This window comes from Garra rufa, chromosome 11, assembly GCF_049309525.1.
Source record: "Garra rufa chromosome 11, GarRuf1.0, whole genome shotgun sequence".
NCBI lineage: Eukaryota > Metazoa > Chordata > Actinopteri > Cypriniformes > Cyprinidae > Garra > Garra rufa.
In genome coordinates, this window is record NC_133371.1 from 4,171,484 (window position 1) to 4,189,795 (window position 18,312).

Genomic DNA, 18,312 nt, shown 5'->3' on the forward strand with positions numbered 1-18,312 from the left:
GGTCTACGCTCCCGTCGCATGTCGCAGCTCGACCGTTCTCTCCTCCTCTGGAGTCAGAAGCATCTGAGGTCGCTTCGTGCCATTCATATTCCGGGTTTGCTCAACCGTACAGCCGACGAGCTCTCACGAGCTGCGCTTCTCAGAGAGTGGAGACTCCATCCCCAGACGGTCCAGCTGATTTGGAGACGTTTCGGGGAAGCTCAGGTAGACCTGTTTGCTTCTCCGGAGATGTCCCACTGCCAGTTGTTTTACTCCCTGACCGAGGGTACTCTCGGCACGGACGCCCTGGCATGCAGCTGGCCGCGGGGTCTGAGCAAATATGCGTTTCCCCCAGTAAGCCTTCTCGCACAGACACTGTGCAAAGTCAGGGAGGATGAGGAGCAGGCCTTGCTAGTGGCTCCTTACTGGCCCACTCAGACCTGGTTTCCAGAACTAATGCTCCTCGTGACAGCCCCTCCCTGGTGGATTCCTCTGAGGAAGGATCTACTGACTCAGAGACGGGGCACCCTGTGGCACCTGCGTCCAGACCTCTGGAAACTACATGTCTGGTCCCTGGACGGGACGTGGGGGTTCTAGGTGATCTACCCCAAGGAGTGGTAGACACCATCATTTCGGCGAGAGCTGTATCCACGAGACATGCTTACACCTTGAAGTGGAACCTGTTCGTCGAGTGGGCTTTCTCTAGAAATGAGGACGCCCGAAGATGCCCGATCGGAGTCGTGCTCACCTTTTTGCAGCAAGGGTTGGAGCACAGGCTGTCTCCCTCCACCCTTAAGGTCTATGTAGCCGCCATCTCTGCAAACCATGACCCCATCGAAGGAAGGTTGGTGGGTAAGCACGACCTGGTCATCAGGTTTCTTAGCGAAACGAGGAGGTTAAATCCTCCTAGGCCCCCCTCCGTACCCTCTTGGGACCTGTCTCTGGTGCTCACAGCACTACAGCGCGTTCCCCTTTGAGCCTTTGCAGTCAGTCGAGCTGAAGTATCTCTCTATGAAGACTCTGCTCCTGCTTTCACTGACCTCCATCAAGAGGGTAGGGGACCTGCAGGCGTTTTCGGTTACGATTCGTGCCTTCAGTTCGGGCCGGCAGATTCCCAGGTAACCGTGAGGCCCCGGCCTGGCTACGTGCCCAAGGTTCCCACTACTCCCTTCAGGGATCAGGTGGTGAGCCTGCAAGTGCGGCCCCCAGAGGAGGCAGACCCAGCCCTAGCTTTGCTTTGTCCCGTCCGAGCATTAAGATGCTATGTCGACCGGACGCAAAGCTTCAGGACCTCAGACCAGCTCTTCATTTGTCACGGAGGACGGCAGAAGGGGAATGCCGTCTCCAAGCAGAGGATGGCACACTGGATAGTGGATGCCATCGCCCTGGCTTACCAAGCTCAGGGCGTGCCCTGCCCGCTCAGGTTGCGAGCTCACTCAACTAGAAGTGTTGCATCCTCCTGGGCACTGGCTCGCGGCGCCTCGCTATCTGACATTTGTAGAGCTGCCGGCTGGGCGACCCCCAACACGTTCGCTAGGTTTTATAGCCTTCGTGTAGATCCAGTCTCCACCTGTATTCTCACCTCAAACGGTTAGAAACACAGAGTGGCACTGGCTCAGGTCGGCTTGCTATCTTCTCCAGAGTGTCCATACAGTTGACCCTGTCGAGTTCCTCCTTCCCCAGCCCCTGACGTGGCGGAGCGTCTAGGCGCCAGGCCCTCTCTCGATGAATCCTTCAGAACCGATAGAAGGCTCGGAATAACATGAGAGACTTAAGTGAATCCCATATATCTTCCACGGTAACCCGTTGAGGCCGTGTTTCCCCGGTAGACCTTCTACGAGGGTTCAATCACCTCCAATCTTCCATATGTCCTAATTTGAGCCATATGAGTATTGCTCCGAATCTCCTGCAGGATGGGTGGGGGCTCCGCACGTTCCCAGTGCTCCAGCCTCACTGAAGTGGGTAGTGCTATGTTATACAGTGACTGGTCTCTCCTGATCTGCCCTTGGCCTAAGCAGAAAAATTGGAGGCCAGGAGGCTTGCTCAGGACACTGGAGGGGGGCAGCAGCTGCGGCACTTTGCTAGGGATCCCAATTCGTCGGCCTCCGACGTGACGTCGAGAGACCGACTGAGAGGGAATGTCTCGGTTACGTATTGTAACCCTCGTTCCCTGAAGGAGGGTTACAATACGTAACCGAGACGTTATAGTTATAGTTATGTCAACTATAGCATAAGGCACAAATCACACATACTCTGTGGAAATATCCAGCTGTTTTGTGGGTGTAATGTTTTTGTTGGCTGATTTGGCTTTGTATTTTTTGGAAGGGAAGAAACATCCACAGACTAACCAGTAGCAGCGACGTGATTAATTAGGCAGATGAAGACATATTCAAATAAAGATCTACATACTTAAGTTCATTTGTGTTGATAATGTTCTTGACCTTTTTTTTTTAAAGGATTTATTCACCAATAACTGAAGCTTATGTTATCATAAACATTTGTCATTTAAAGGTGCCATAGAATGCATTTATACAATATTTTAAATTGTTCTCTGATATCTACATAGAAGGTATATGGCATAAGAAAGGGCAAAAAATCTCCAGAAACGGTTTTACAAGTCCATTTACAACCCTAGGATTTGTCCTTAGAATGAAATGGTCTGTTATTGTCTTATTTGGAAGGTTCGTGAATATTAATGATGAGCTCTGCTCTGATTGACTGTTTTACAGAGCTGCTCATCTCAATAGCTAGCACATGGAGGAAAATATATATTTAATTACGGAGCTCTAGCTGCTTTTAATATGCGGTTTGTTGAAACTGCCGTTTTGAATGTGCGATCATTTTACTTTCACTATTGTGATCGTATGTGCTCTGTGTAACGTTATACTGCAGCGGCAGTACTTACCACACAAGTTTAGATGCTTGTTAGTGATGCTCAGGATCTGTAAATGCATTCACCATCATCAGCGCAATCATCTCTCTGTTTATGTGGTAAGTGAAATCTACAATGTAACAGGCTACCGCTAACAGTAAGCTAGCCATGTACCTTCAGTGGCTTGCCTTATTTTACTACTGATGATTGGGCTATGCAAATGTTGGGAGCATAACTATTAACGATCGCGGCTAATGCATAATAGTCTGTGTTATGTTGGAATTGACCTATTTTTCAGTGGTCTTTTGCAAACACCAGATTTATATAAGAAGGAGGAAATGGTGGTGTTTAAGACTCACGGTATGCCATGTCCATGTACTGAACTGTTATTATTCAACTATGCCAAGGTAAATACAGTTTTCCATTCTATGGCACCTTTAAAAAAAGACCTCAGTCATTTTCTTTATATGGAAAGCAAGTCCAGGATATTCAGTAAAAATTCTCTTTGTGTCTTCCACTGAACAAAAAAAGAAAGTTAAACAAGGTTAAAATTATATGAATGCAAGTGAATTCATTTGAATTTTTGAGTGAACTGAAGATAAAGATATTCCCCCGTCTTCAAGCACAGATCTCACAATGACTTCCGTAGCTCCCACAATTTGATAGAAAAATCGAATTCCCTGCACTCAGTGTCTGATCTGGCGTGCCAGTTAGGTCTGATTGATTTCATGATGTTGTTAAGGGAATGAGCGGAGACTGGAAGGGCTGAAGGTAATGCTCTCTTCAGCTGGATTAATTCAGCAGTTAATACGTGTTGCCTTGGCTTCATGTATCACTGCGTGTAGGGCCGCCTGCAATTAGCCTGGCTTCAGTAAAAGCGAATATTGCATTATTCATGGATTTTATTTCAGACAGCCTCACATTCAGAGTCCATCTGACTTTGACATGCCCAGTGACAAGGCAAGTTCACGCATTAATCTTGCGTCGGCCTCGCGATGAGGTTTAATGGCTGTAGGGAATACAGCTGTCGTTTTGCGACGGATGCAAAGTCTGTCGTCCCGACGGGAAGCTGTTAGAATCCCAATGAAGACCACCGAGCTTTCTAAATGTAGCATAGCAGTCTATCACCTCAGCACTGCTTTCCAATTCAATTACGTGCCTACGAATGTGTCGGTTACTTAGCAGTCATGTTAAGAGTGTGTTGCAAATGAGGATTTGATTGCTTAATTCAAAGTGATGGCTTTCTTAGGTGGTGTGGAGCTCTTTGCATAAGTTTCCATTGTGTACCTGAACCCACACAATTAAGACACAGCAAATCAGTACCCCCACATCTCAGGGCTGTGAATAGTGTTATTATTATAGCCGTCTTGAGAACTTTAATTGGTCTTCACACCACAGAACAAAGATTTATTTTCTGTGGCAGTCTGTAAATATTTTCTCTAGTGACTACACTTTCAGCATCTGTCTCCTAATGGTTTGTGATTCCATTACAGGTTATTGAGTGCTGATGAAGAGGGTCTTATCAGCTCCTTTTGCATGCTGAGACTTGGGTTGCATCCTACCACTCAGAGACAAAACTGTGGTGAAAATGGAGGCATGTTTGTAGCACTCATGTTACAATGGCAAAGCAGAAAAGTCAGTCTAAGTCAGCAGAGTATCTTGGAGGGGATTCAGGACAAGTGATGCTATGCAGAAAGACATACTGTATAACCACTAGCAGAGAAGGCAATGCAATGGCTATACTTATAAATACCTCATACTGCAATGCAGTTTCCCCATATCATGTATTAACAGGGTCATTCCATAATACACAAAGAAAGCTATCCGTTACATCATCATTCCTTGCAGCTGTTGAACCTGGTGAATTTTCTACTTAAATTCACACAATGTATGTATCAGTATCAAATGTGATATATAATATATCACGGTTCTCTCATGGAGATGAGGTACTCTTGCGAGAATCTTTATGGGTTGGTTTTGCTGAGTCTTCACTTTGACACTTCAATGGTTTCTCTGGAGAATCTGCAGTCTGCTTTAAAGTGAGCAAATTTCAGATAAATTGCCAGTCACGTATAAAATCAGATTCTTCTCTTTGTTGCTCTGTTTTCATTGAGTGCTGATGTAGACTTGGTAAGTGTTGCTGGGACTTACTGTCTGCACCTCCCTGCTTCTGTTATTGACTGGAGTGTAGTGTGGCATACTGGGTCAATGACCCTCCACACGGCTTGTTTTTAGTCACCTGGGAGGAAGAAGGACAGAATTCCCTTGTGAAAAAGAAGTACATTTCAGCATTTTTTTTAGATAGACCTTACTATGATATGATATACAGAATATATCTTAAGGATAGAAATACATCATGTAATTTCACAATTCCTTCTATTGTCTTATATGAAATATGGTATAATGGTTTCCCATACAGACAACAATGTTGTCAAAACGACCTCCTTCACACGCATCAGCAAAAATGGCTAAAAGCGTTATTATGCATGCCAGGCCAGTACTTGGCAATATTACTTTGTAGAGCCTTGCCCATGAGCATGACGTCAGCGCTTTCATTAAATTGCTTTTTTGTAGTTTGCACAGAGATGACAATGGCATTGTTTCAGATACCTGGACTTATACAACCTGTTTTCAAACATTTCCAATTTCAGTCCCCCAAAATGCTGTTCTCAAGAAAACGTATGGCCAAAATGCATAAAACGTTTAGCTGAAAATGGTGTTGTGTAAATGTCCCCATAGTCAAGAAAGTGTACCTTAAGTGTACCTTAGTATACGCTTAAGTGGTTCTTTAATATTATATATTATTTTTATATTATATTTTATCTGCCAGTAGCCTACAGTTTTCCAATACTTAATTTTACATTTTAAGTACACTACAAGTGTACACTCATTGATGAAAACATTTAGTATTGTTTTTTTCCACCTTTTCTGCAGGGCCTGAAGAATGAAAATAAGTAGTATTGATGTTGGTCTATATACAGCAAATGGCATAAACAGCAATTTGTTTGCAAATGTATGCTAATGCAGTGTATGCTTATATTACATTGATGGGAATTAATCATTCAGTCAATACATATGGGCAATACAATGTCATTCATGCCAATGACCATTTTCACAACCTTAGAGCAATAACTAAGATCTGGATAAGAATAAATAGCTGAATGTAGCAGATGACAGCCATGAAACTTTAGTCCATGTTGAGGTGGAAGTGCTAGGATACTGAGGGAGGCTAGCACCATGCACATTCCCTGTCAACATCACCCTCCTGTTGACACCCATTATACTGGTGTTAATGAGAAACTGGTGACTCTGGGATCTCTTGACCCTGTCACCACTCCTGACAACGATATGGAGTCTAACCACTCATCGCTTGCCCACCGCAGCTACTCACTTCATGCCTGTTTTCCCAAAGGAAATGGACAGTAAACAGAGTTTATGTTGAACTTTTTCTTCTTTCTTTATTTTTCTTTTTCTTTCTTTCTTTCTTTCTTTCTTTCTTTCTTTCTTTCTTTCTTTCTTTCTTTCTTTCTTTCTTTCTTTCTCTTTCTTTTTCTTTCTCTTTCTTTTTCTTTCTCTTTCTTTCTTTATTTCTTTCTTTCATATTTTCAATGTTTTGGTTAGATGTTATTATTAATTTTATATATTTTATACACTGATTATATATTTTTGTTTGTTTGTTTGGTAGTCTATTGAGCATCATTGATTTTGCCCATCATGAGTAAATTTGAAAGCATCTGTGCAATACTAAAGCAGGTTTGTGATTTGACATTCCAGATGTGCGTGATGTGTTTTTCCCACCTTCCAACAGCGATCACAAGTATAAATGGATTATCTAAAGGAAATCTATTAAAAGAAAACTAAAAAATAAATAAAATAAAGTAAAAACATTTTCTGTTCCAGGAGGCAGAGTAGAAAAACAAATAAGTCACATGAGGAAAACAAGGGCTTATGAAAATGTGACTGAATTACCTTAAATTACAACAAATTACACATAATTGCACTCTGTTTTTGTTTTGATGTAGTTATTGACAAACTGTGCACGACAATTATGAAATATGAAATTCACATACTGTGGGCATATGTTGCTGTTTGACAGTGATGACCCTGTTTTTCAGAATACTGTAGCCCCAAAATATTTAAACACCTAAAACACATCTATTTACAACTGGTCACTTCATGTGTTTTCTCTCATCAGATATATAACTGATTTGTTAAAACATTTCTATTTACACTTGGCTACATAAATGTGTCTTTGCAAAACGGATATAAATACCGTCTTGAATTCCCGTGCTATATTTAAATTTACGCCAACAAAAGCAACAGATAAGCGCTGCATTTTATTCATTATCAGCTAATTTCGGGAGAGAGCTCGGCCTCAGCACTGGAAATATAGTCTCACTGCTTTTAATGAAGATGATTGTGTGTGCGACTTACATTGAGTTTCATTTGTGGCAGTTTGCGTGTCGGCTTGCTGAAGAGATACTCTATGGTAGTGTTACAGGCATACCAGGCCGACCTGCTCTAGGACTTGGAGCAGGCAGTTACTGGCATTCCAGCGTTTCCCCCTTCGCCGCCCAGGTCCACGTGGCTGCCGAGCAGGAGCAGCCCCAGCCATCTAGCTCTTAATATCGCCAGACCCGTCACAACCTGCACCTCCCCACAAATAAAGGGTCTTCCAAAAAGTAAACAGATCTGCGGACTGTTATTTTGTCGAGGAAGGCCTTGGCCAAGAAGTCTTGACTTTAACATCATAAGGACCCTGAGGGCAGCCCCCCTGGGGAGGAGAGGTACACACCTCAGTATACGGTGCCCAATCCTCCTCAGTGCCCTCAGGGAGCCACTCTGATACCCCTGCCACCCCCTAGTGCTTCAGGGCTCAGTGGGCTCCAGCGAGCGAATTTCCCAGCTGCCGCCTGGTAACGGTACGGCACAGGAATGCTTGTCCCCTTAAGACATTTGTGCTGCGGTGGACTGGTCCTTTCCGTACACATTTGTCTGCTTCCCAACCGGTGCCTGGTGTCTACCTTAGGGTCCTAAGTTCTCTGGTCTTGGTGTGCTCACCAAATACTCCCCAGACAGGGACTTGGTCATATGGCGCAGTGGGTATTCTCATTCACAAAGCATTCAACACAGCTTGAGTTCCTGGGAACGTCTACAGGTTACGCATGTCACTCCGCACTTGCGGCCAGGTGGAGGTAGATCTATTTGCATCGCAGGGAACAACACACAGTCTGCTGTGCTTGCCAAGGCTTCGTCTGTATGCATTTTCCCCGATTGCTCTGCTCCCGGGAGTACTGGAGAGAGTACACCAGGGCGCGGTCCGTCTCTTTTAGTAGCCCCATTCTGGCCAGCCCGAGATGATTCTTGGACATTGTGTCCCTTTTTGATGGCTCTCGTGGTGGCCTTAGCTGCTTACCACACCCTTCTGGGTGGTCAGTCATTGAGGAGACACCCATCCACTACTTGTTTCCTCCATGGCACTGGCATACGAGTCCACTGGCCTCCCGTTTATGGGGGTCAGAGTGTAGTCAACCCGGAGTGTGGCAGCCTTCCGAGGACTTCTCAGTGGAAAGACATTTGTGCTGTGGCAGGCCGGTCCCTTCTGCGCACATTTGTCTGCTTCCCAACCTGCCCCTGGCATCTACCCTAGGTCCTGAAATTCTCTGGTCTTGGTGTGCACACCAGACAGGGACTTGGTTGTATGGTGCAGTGGGTATTCTCATTCCCAAAGCGTTCGATGCAGCTCGAGTTCCTGAAGGGAAACGTCTCCAGATTATGTATGTCTACATGCATGAAGTGACCAGGTGTAAACATTTCAGATGTGTAAGATGTGTTTTTTTCCCACCTTACAGTACAGTACAGTAGCCAAAAATATTTAAACACTTAAAACACATCTAAAATATCAATATCAGATACAGATAACATACAGATACTGGTGAAATAACGTATCTCTTCTGAGCAGGCCTGGATTAAGAATTCAGAGGCCCCTAGGCACAATGTCTTGCCCCCCCTTATGTGACTAACTTTGCGAATGTTTTATAATTGATTATCTGAGTCTAATATGATCCAGCAGGTGGTACTAAAATACATTCCGGGCCATATACTGCCAATTGCCCATCACTGGCTGGTGTACAGTAAGTGATTATACATAGCTTGGCAAAATGCAATACGCTTCAAATATACGATTCTGCAAGTCTGATGCTCTACTGCCTACACCACTGAGGGTATTCAAATGAAAGCATATTTTTTAATCTTGAATCTTGACATTGGTAGGGGAAAACTGTAAATTGGATAATCCGGCCCTGCTTCAAAGCAATTGACTGTTAATGGAAATCAGTTCTCCTCAAATACACACATAGTTCATCACTTATATGTAGTCAAAAGTTTGGAATAATTAGGATTTGTTTGACTCACTCATGCTCATCAAGGCTATAAAATAATGGCTTTCTATTTGTTTTTAAAATGTATTTTAATCCCATGATGACAAAGCTAAATTTTTAGCAGTCTTGTCACGTAATCCTTCCAAAAAAGTGTATGTACCAAAGTCTACACTTACAGTCTTGGCATGAGAATGTATGCACAGGAAGTAAGCACACAAGACTTCTGGAAAAAATAGCACAGTGCCTTTAATGCATATTAAATCTACACTTTTAAACTCTTTGAAGCGCTAGTTGAGGCGAGATGCGTATTTAATCATTCGTCATGTTCAGGAACTTGCAAAGTGTGAGTGTTGTCCTTTTGTTGTTTTATTATTTCAGAGCAAATTCCTTTTTGTGAAATCACTTTGAAAGAGTGCTTATGCTATCGTTCATTAAAATAAATGTCACTTTTGGCTTTCTTTTGCGGAATTTTACTGTCTCATGCAGTGTCTTAATTGTCCAACTAGCTAATCATATTTTACGGCATACCCCATTTAACATAGTAATTATGTAAAAAAGAAAAAAAACTCGTAAATCCTATTTTATTTTAACCAGCTAAATTATGTTCTTATATCCAACAAGGAACTCTGCAATCCATATTATTGAAAATGAGTAAATGCTCTAATAATGACATTTTAGATGAAAACAAATGATATACATCAAATAGTGATATACGTTATCTTGTATATGTCAGCTAAATGTTTTATTTTCAACAGTTAGGGTGCAGTAGCATATAGATAATGTCAAACTAAGGGACATGCGCCAAAATTCATAAATCACAAATTTCAATTTTATGAGGCCTTTAAGAAGTTGATTTGTCTGTTAAAAACTAATGCATGTCAATGTAACTTTATTTTCTGTTTTTCTGCAATAGTGCTATTAAAAAACAGTTTCTGTAGACAGTTGATGCAGTAGATAAGAACTTATCATCTAAAGTGGACTTTTGCAGGATGTTGTAACACACACACACACACACACACACACACACACACACACACACACACACACACACACACACACACACGTTGGGTTTACATGTTTTATGGGGACATTCCATAAGTGTAATGGTTTTCATACTGTGCAAACCGTATTTTCTATGGCCCTACACCTACCCTACACCTAAACCTAGCCCTCACAGGAGACTGTGCACACTTTTACTTCCTCAAAAAAAAAACTCATTGTGCATGATTTATAAGCCTGTTTCCTCATGGGGACCTAAGAAATGTCCCCATAAGGTCAAAATCTACTGGTATTACTATCCTTGTGGGGACATTTGGTCCCCACAACGTGATGAATACCAGGTACACACACACACACACACACACACACACACACACACACACACACACACACACACACACACATGTTGGGTTTACATGTTTTATGGGGACATTCCATAGGCGTAATGGTTTTTATACTGTACAAACCGTACTTTCTATCACCCTACACCTACCCTACACCTAAACCTAGCCCTCACAGGAGATTGTGCATACTTTTACTTCCTCAAAAAAACTCATTGTGCATGATTTATAAGCCTGTTTCCTCATGGGGACCTGAGAAATGTCCCCACAAGGTCAAAATCTACTGGTATTCCTATCCTTGTGGGGACATTTGGTCCCCACAACGTGATGAATACCAGGTACACACACACACACACACACACACACTATAATTCAGAAAAATGCTTCTGTCTTCAGCTAGTCTAAGAAATAATTCTTATAACAAAAAAAAGTGTAAAGAAGTTTTAAGCATGGCATAAATGCTGAGGCAGCATAAAAAGCAAAGTAAGGAAGGTAACAGTTTGTCAAATGTATCTGCAAAGGCATTCAGCTGTATAACACTGTTTCCAGACAGAAGGGGACAAGGTAAAGAGAAAACGACTTATGATTTATTTGTTTATTCCCTCTGTTGTTTACAATTTGCCATATGATAATATAAACTATAATATAAACTACCTCAGTAGAGTAGAGCACTTTCATTTTCACTGGTGAAGGCAACAGCATACATTTAAATATTTATTTTGGGCTGAGTTTCCCTAAAGCATCACTGTGCAGAGAGCATCACTCAAAAGGAAATGTTTCCATAGATTTTACTTTACCTGACTGTTTGACAGAGGTCATTGTTGTCATTGATGCTTGTTTTGTTCCTAAGTAATAGTTTAAAAAAAAAAAAAAAAAAAAAAAAAAAAAACATAAACAGTGGATAATTATTTAATTAATTATCATTCACCCTAAGGCCATCCAAGATGTAAATGAGTTTGTTTCTTGAACAGATTTGAGGAAATGTTGCATTACATCACTTGGTCATCTAATGGATCATCTGCACTGAATGGGTGCCATGAGAATGACAGTTCAAACAGCTGATAAAAACTCAATCCACACCACTATATTTTGTAATAATCAAATTTATTAACATGCTTTTAACTTCAAACAGAGTCCTCTATCCATAATATAGCTTTCTTCATTTAAAAACTCATCTTGTCTAAACAGGAGAGAAATATGCACAGATCAAGCACCGTTCACAAGCAAAAACAATCCAAAACAGTTCTAAACAAATACGTTAGTGGATTTTAATGACAACATGGACATTTTTTTTTTTCACTAGAGGAAGCTTATTATGAATTATGGACTAGAATTTTAGCTAGAAATCATGGTTTACATTTAAAGTGTCTTAATAAATAATTTGTTTATTACAAACGTGCAACTTTTCACTTCACAAGATGAGCTAACTGATGGACTTGGGTTGTTTTTATCAGCTGTTTGGTCTCTCATTCTGATGGCACCCATTTACCGCAGAGGATTCATTGCTAAAGGCACACATTTTTCAACACTGTTCTAGTTTCCATATACTGTCGCAAATATTCCTTGTTTGATACATGAAACTGTTTAAGACATAATACATTCCAGCATAGTTTTAGCATCGTTAATGGATATCTTAATTTGGTCTTGACAGACTAGATCTGCAGCGTTACCTGCTGCTAAGGAAGTACAGAGGCACACTACTGCCAATACATACACAGACATACTGCTGTGAGTATGTAAGAAATGCTGCTGTTGCAGCTGAAATCCTGTAGACAGGTGGAGCTGGGGGATCTGGAGGATGGAAGCTGGAGAACCAGCTTACAGTGAACACTAAACCAGACTAATTAAATGTTGAGCAAGCAATCTCAATTCAGTCTCAGAGGTCAGTGTCACGTAGCAAACAATGTGATTGCAAACAGGTTGCATGTAAAGGGCCTACTGTATGAGCCTGCTGTCTAGAATTTAATTTTACTGGCCATATATATATATATATATATATATATTATGACCTACATATAAAATGCTGCTAAAAAGCCTAAATCAATCATTTAATCTGATTTATTTGGAGATATACTGATATGTTGTTGGCGACCATGTACTATAATTTTAAATATGCTAAAACAAGATAATAATTAACATGAGAGAGGCTTGACATATTTATAGACAATAGTTATGATAACTCATATCAGCTTAATGTTAAAATGAGATTTTTAAAAGTATGACACCATGGCTTTAGTTTCATTAAAACAACTCTGGGCTGATGAGAATGACCTCTGCTAAACTGTCCTTGCTTGATTTTCACATCACAGTCAAGAGATCGAAAATATACTTAAATCTAGATAATGTGCCGCTAACCTTGCACCTCCAATTTGCCTTCATTTTTGAAAAGAAACTCTGTGACCCTAGAATAAAAAAGCTCTCAGTAGACCAGCTAATTCCAAGGTGTTTAGCATGAATACTTCTGATCTTTTCAAAATGCACATGAAGGTGAAATATTCCTTTCAATTTATGTTAAATATACACGTTCAGTCAAAGAGGTACAAGGTCACTTGCGCTATACCAGCTATAACTGTTAAATGCTTCAGACAAGCCAGACAATTTAACAAGCTGATTTAGTGTGATTTAATTATAAAATAAAATAACACACTATATATACTTAATTAATTACACCCCTTGCCCTGTATAAAACAATACATTGACCTCACTTTGAGTTACTTTTTGACTATTAAATGATTTACTCAATGATTTTACTGCAATGATTTTACTTCGATATTGATAAATGGAACTACTTTGAATAATAATTTGGTATAATACGTTTTAATCAGTCTTTAGATGACTCACTACACATGAAGTATCTAATGATATAGTCTGACTGTTGGTTTACATGCAATGTGGTGGGTCAACTTCTCTTCAGGCTGGGTGAGAGGAAAAAGAAGATCTAATCATAGCTTGTCTGTAGAGAAGCATGTCTACAGTGTACAGTCCCTGGATGGTGATTCATTGCTAGAGACATGTCATTATCTTTCCAGATGTTCAGCACCCTCACTCATGCAGAAAACCTACGCAGTGTGACAAATGATGTCGGCTTACAAGATTAATAACCATCAGATAAAAAATAATAATAAAAAATAATGATTTAATTATTATGACGTGAAGAAAGAAAAGATTTATACTCCGAAAACGAACAAATCTAACAGTCAGATCAAACGTGATATGAAAGTGCTAAAATAATCACCTGGAGTGAAATTCCATTACTTATGTTTTTTTTTTTTTTTTTTTTTTTTATTGCTCAAATGACTTAATTAACTTGTCAGTCAAAATGTTTCAAATGTTTCTCCTAAAATTCCTTAGAAGAAATAAAAGTGGAATAAATAATACATATATACAGTTTAAAAGTTTTTAATGACCAATTATAGCATTTAAAATAAAATTGTACAATTACATATGAGATTTAAAGTGGTCATGATGTGTTTTCATGTTTTCCTTTTTCTTTATTTTTTTAAGTGCAAAGTTACAAAGCTCAAAGTCTCCCACAAAAGAGTTTTCTCTGTCTAAAAGATAAGGCCAAAAATGCCTTGATCAAATTCTTCCACACATATATACATAAATTCTGTAGTCACGTCAAGGCAAGTCACCTTTATTTATATAGAGCTTTTAACAATACAGATTGTGTCAAAGCAACTTCACAGTATTTAAACAGCACAATAGTGTGTAAGTAACGCATTATTGTAAACAATCAATTTTCAGTTAAAGGCAGATCATCATTGAATTCAGTGATATCATCATCCAGTTCAGTTCAAATAGTATACGATATCACTGGAAAGTGTCCCTAACTAAGCAAGCCAGAGGCGACAATGGCAAGGAACCAAAACTCCACAGGTGACAGAAATGGAGAAAAAAACCTTGGGAGAAACCAGGCTCATTCGGGGTACCAGTTCTCTTCTGGCCAGACGAAACCAGCAGTTTGTAACAATGTCAGATTCTAGAGAACTCATCAGGTTCCTGTGGTGTAGCGCCGATGGCCGTCTAGGTTGGCGAGGTTTTCATTGATGATCCGTCTCTGGAGCTCATCTGGTTGACATTCAGGGCTATAGAAGTCATCTCTAGGTGGTGATCCATGATCTAAGCTGGGTATGGACTGGATCCAGGGGACTGCAGTGACCATCTGATCAGGATCCAGGCTTCGTCTGGTGCCTATGGTGACCTCGGAATAAGAATGAAACAGACTAATATTAGCGTAGATGCCATTCTTCTTACGATGCAACGGGTACATCATGTGTTATGGGAAGTATTTTCGGTTCCGGTTGACCTAATTAATTCAGCCTAACAATCCTTTAACGGATTTGAATTATAGGAATGTGTTAATGTTTTATGTTTTGTCTAAGCAGTACATACACATTGTTGCTTCCAATCAATCGGCTTGGTCATCTATCTGGATGACCTTATTAGCTGTCTTTTTAATTGCTTCAAAAGCTAAAGCTTGTGATTATGGTGAAGCAACTAGGTCAGGTGGCCAATCAGAGCACCCTGAGCTTTTCGGAAGGAGGAGCTTTCAGTGCGAAATTATGTGTAACATTGAATCATACCAACATATTCTACAACCAATTTTACAACCAATATAATAATAATTTTTGAAAATAGCATAAAAATAACAAACTGCACACGCACCTTTATAGCAAGTGAGACAATGTATTTTCAATAGGCCAAAGTAATGTAAAGATAAAGATAAAGCCTATCTTCCTTCTGTCATTGCAACTGGTTCCTATCGCCTCGCAGTGAACAGCGCTCAAACCAGTGACAGCCGGCATGCAAGGTGTGCATGCTAACAAGGCCTCTAAAGACTGCAGCTTGTAGTGTCAAGTGCCAGTGCGCCTCTTGAGGTCAGAAGAGTTAGGTTTAGTGCACAGCCCTCACCAGCTGGCCTCTTTTGCACTTATTTCTCTGAACCTCACTCCCATCTGGGTCATGGCACCACTGTGATCGGTTACACTCAGCCCACTTTGAACGCTCAGCCTGTTTTTAAACTATAGCTTTAGAAGGAAAGCAGAAAGTTTAGAAAGCAGCTGAAACTTTGTGGTTACAACCAGCAATAAAAAAACTGACCATGGACTGATCAAAAGCATCCACTGTGAAAAGTATGTGAAATTTGCGTACAAGCATTTTCATGAACACATTATATTTCACTAATAACTTTCATACTAAAATGTATTCAGAAATTACGAAAAATTAACAACTCAAAAAAAAAATATATATATACAAATCATGAACTCTAGATGAGATGGTTTTGAGGATGTCACACTTTGCATTGCTTGAGGATCTTGCTGTGCATGCTCTCATCTTTAGAAAGTGTCATATTTGTTTGCTAATTAATAAAAGACTGTAAGAAGTGTAAAATACTGAAAAGTTTGTATTTGTTTTATGGAAATAACTAACCTTGGCCATGTGTTTGCTCATTTAGAATACTCCAAATTCATTAACATTTGAACGAGGTAAAAGAAACACGACACTATTTTGGAAAATAGGCTAATTTCCGTATTGAAAAAAAAAAAAACAAAAAAAAAAAAACGTGCTACCGCCAGACCTAGAGATCAGATTGTGTTGTGAATTAAGTGGAAAAGTTTCATGAGAAGTTATCATTTGTGTACAAATATAAAATAATCTATGAAATTAATAGTGAATGCGACCTAAAAAAAAAAAAAAAAAAAGTGATATTTAAGAGATCTTGTTTGTAATATGAACACAAAATGACTTTATAGAATCAAGTAAAACGTGCACAGGTTCATTGAATGAGTAGTTGTATCACATACAATGGTACCCAGGCAAACAATACCTTATGACTAAAACGCATCCACTGGCTCCTACACTACAACATAATTTAATAGTTCTTCATCGCTTTTTCTAAAAGAAAATATGTCTTTTAGTGTGCTGAACATTTGACTTTATTGAAAATCGTTGTGTCTACCCTGCAAGAAAGAAAAGACCCATAACATGTCAAAATGAGTTTAAAGCTCAAATAATCAATTGTGCAAATGTGGAATTACCTTCCTATTGATTTCCATCAGCGTATTGCACGCTGTGTTCACACAGCTCTCCGAAAGGAGAGAGAAAACTACTGCTTTAGATGCTGTAATCGAAAGACTCTCCTGTGTGGACTACTATAGAATGGAGAGACCAGAAATACTTTGAGTGAAACTCATTTCTGTATAAGGGTCACCAAATGAGACAGCGAGACCAGCCGACTTGTTGTCCAGCTGTTAAAATCCAATTTATTAAGTACATATACAGGGGGGAAAACATGTTCTGAAATTATCACTGCATCGTAAAACCACATGTGGCATGACAAGCTATTCTGTTCGCGCAAATGTACGTAAAAATTCTGCGTGCCACCAATCACAACCAATCAAAAACTGTGTGGGTGGCTTCTCTCAAAATGCAGTGCACAGCTGAATATTATAAAACTAAGAACCAAACACATTCCTTATTCTGTGTTTACTTTTATGATGTTTCTCCAGTCCAGATGGCATCCTTTTTTTATGTTGTTTTACTTGTAAAGTACTGAGGTTTGCCAGATACTGTCAATATATAACTATATTATTATATCCAGATATAACGATTTCTATTAAAAATGCAATTTAACTCAGGCATATGTGTTTAAGCTTTTAGTTTACTGAAGGTAGTATCTATTTTCAACACAGAACAGAAACTCAAACTGTAACCACAAGCTACAAGCTAATACAATATTAAGATAGTGATGCAATGCAGTGCGACAAACTGCTAAATACCACTCTTTTTCCAAGTGCTTTAGCCGCTGAAAGTCCAGAAAGTTATGACCATATTCCACTGCCTGTAGCCAACTTTGAGTGGATGGGAAAGCAGAGGGATTGCCCATTGGTGTGAGTAAATAGAGAAATTCACATTTGATTCACTCAAGCAGAAGAGCTCTCCACAGTCAACCATACTGAATGATTTAGGATTCTCTGCAATACCTCCTCAGTAATGGACCAATTTCTGAGATTTCATAATCCCAGTCCTTGCGCATAAAACGGACAGACAAAGGAAATACATTCTCCATTCCTATTATTTCTATTCTCTTGCAGCTCCACTCTTGCAGAATTTATGTTTGATAATGAGAAATGTATTGCCTGCAAAAGGTCATGGCACATTTTTACTGAGCCAGACCAAGCAGGTAAAAAAAAAAAAGTTGTATTTGGAGATGTGCTGAACTTTGAAATGATCTCATCTAAACTTCTAACATTCATCATATTTCCTATTTTTTCTATTTTGCTTTACATATTTGCAATACATATTTGGAGATGAAGGTTTTTATTGTTGTTGTTGTTGTTGTTGTAAATTAACTATAAACATGGTTGCTAAATGCTGTATTCCATTTCTTAAAGTATTCTTCCATTCCAAAATTATTCTAATTATTTTTTTTATTGTATTTTTTAGAAATGTTTATTAAGTCTCATGCTAGTAGCCAATGCTGATGTAGGCTGTAATCTAGAAGCCTCAGAAGGACTGGTTTAGGACAGATATCGCCTCACTCAAATGCAGTCTTCCATTTGCGAATCACTCCTTGTCTTCATAAGTGAGTAATTGAATTGTTCACTCAACCGATTTGTTAATAATCATTGATTCATTCGGAAACAAAACAAGTCGTTTATGAGTAAGTCAGTCACTCAAATGATTCCTACAAAAACATGTTTATTTGAGCCACTAGTTTCTCTTTAGTTTGGAAGTA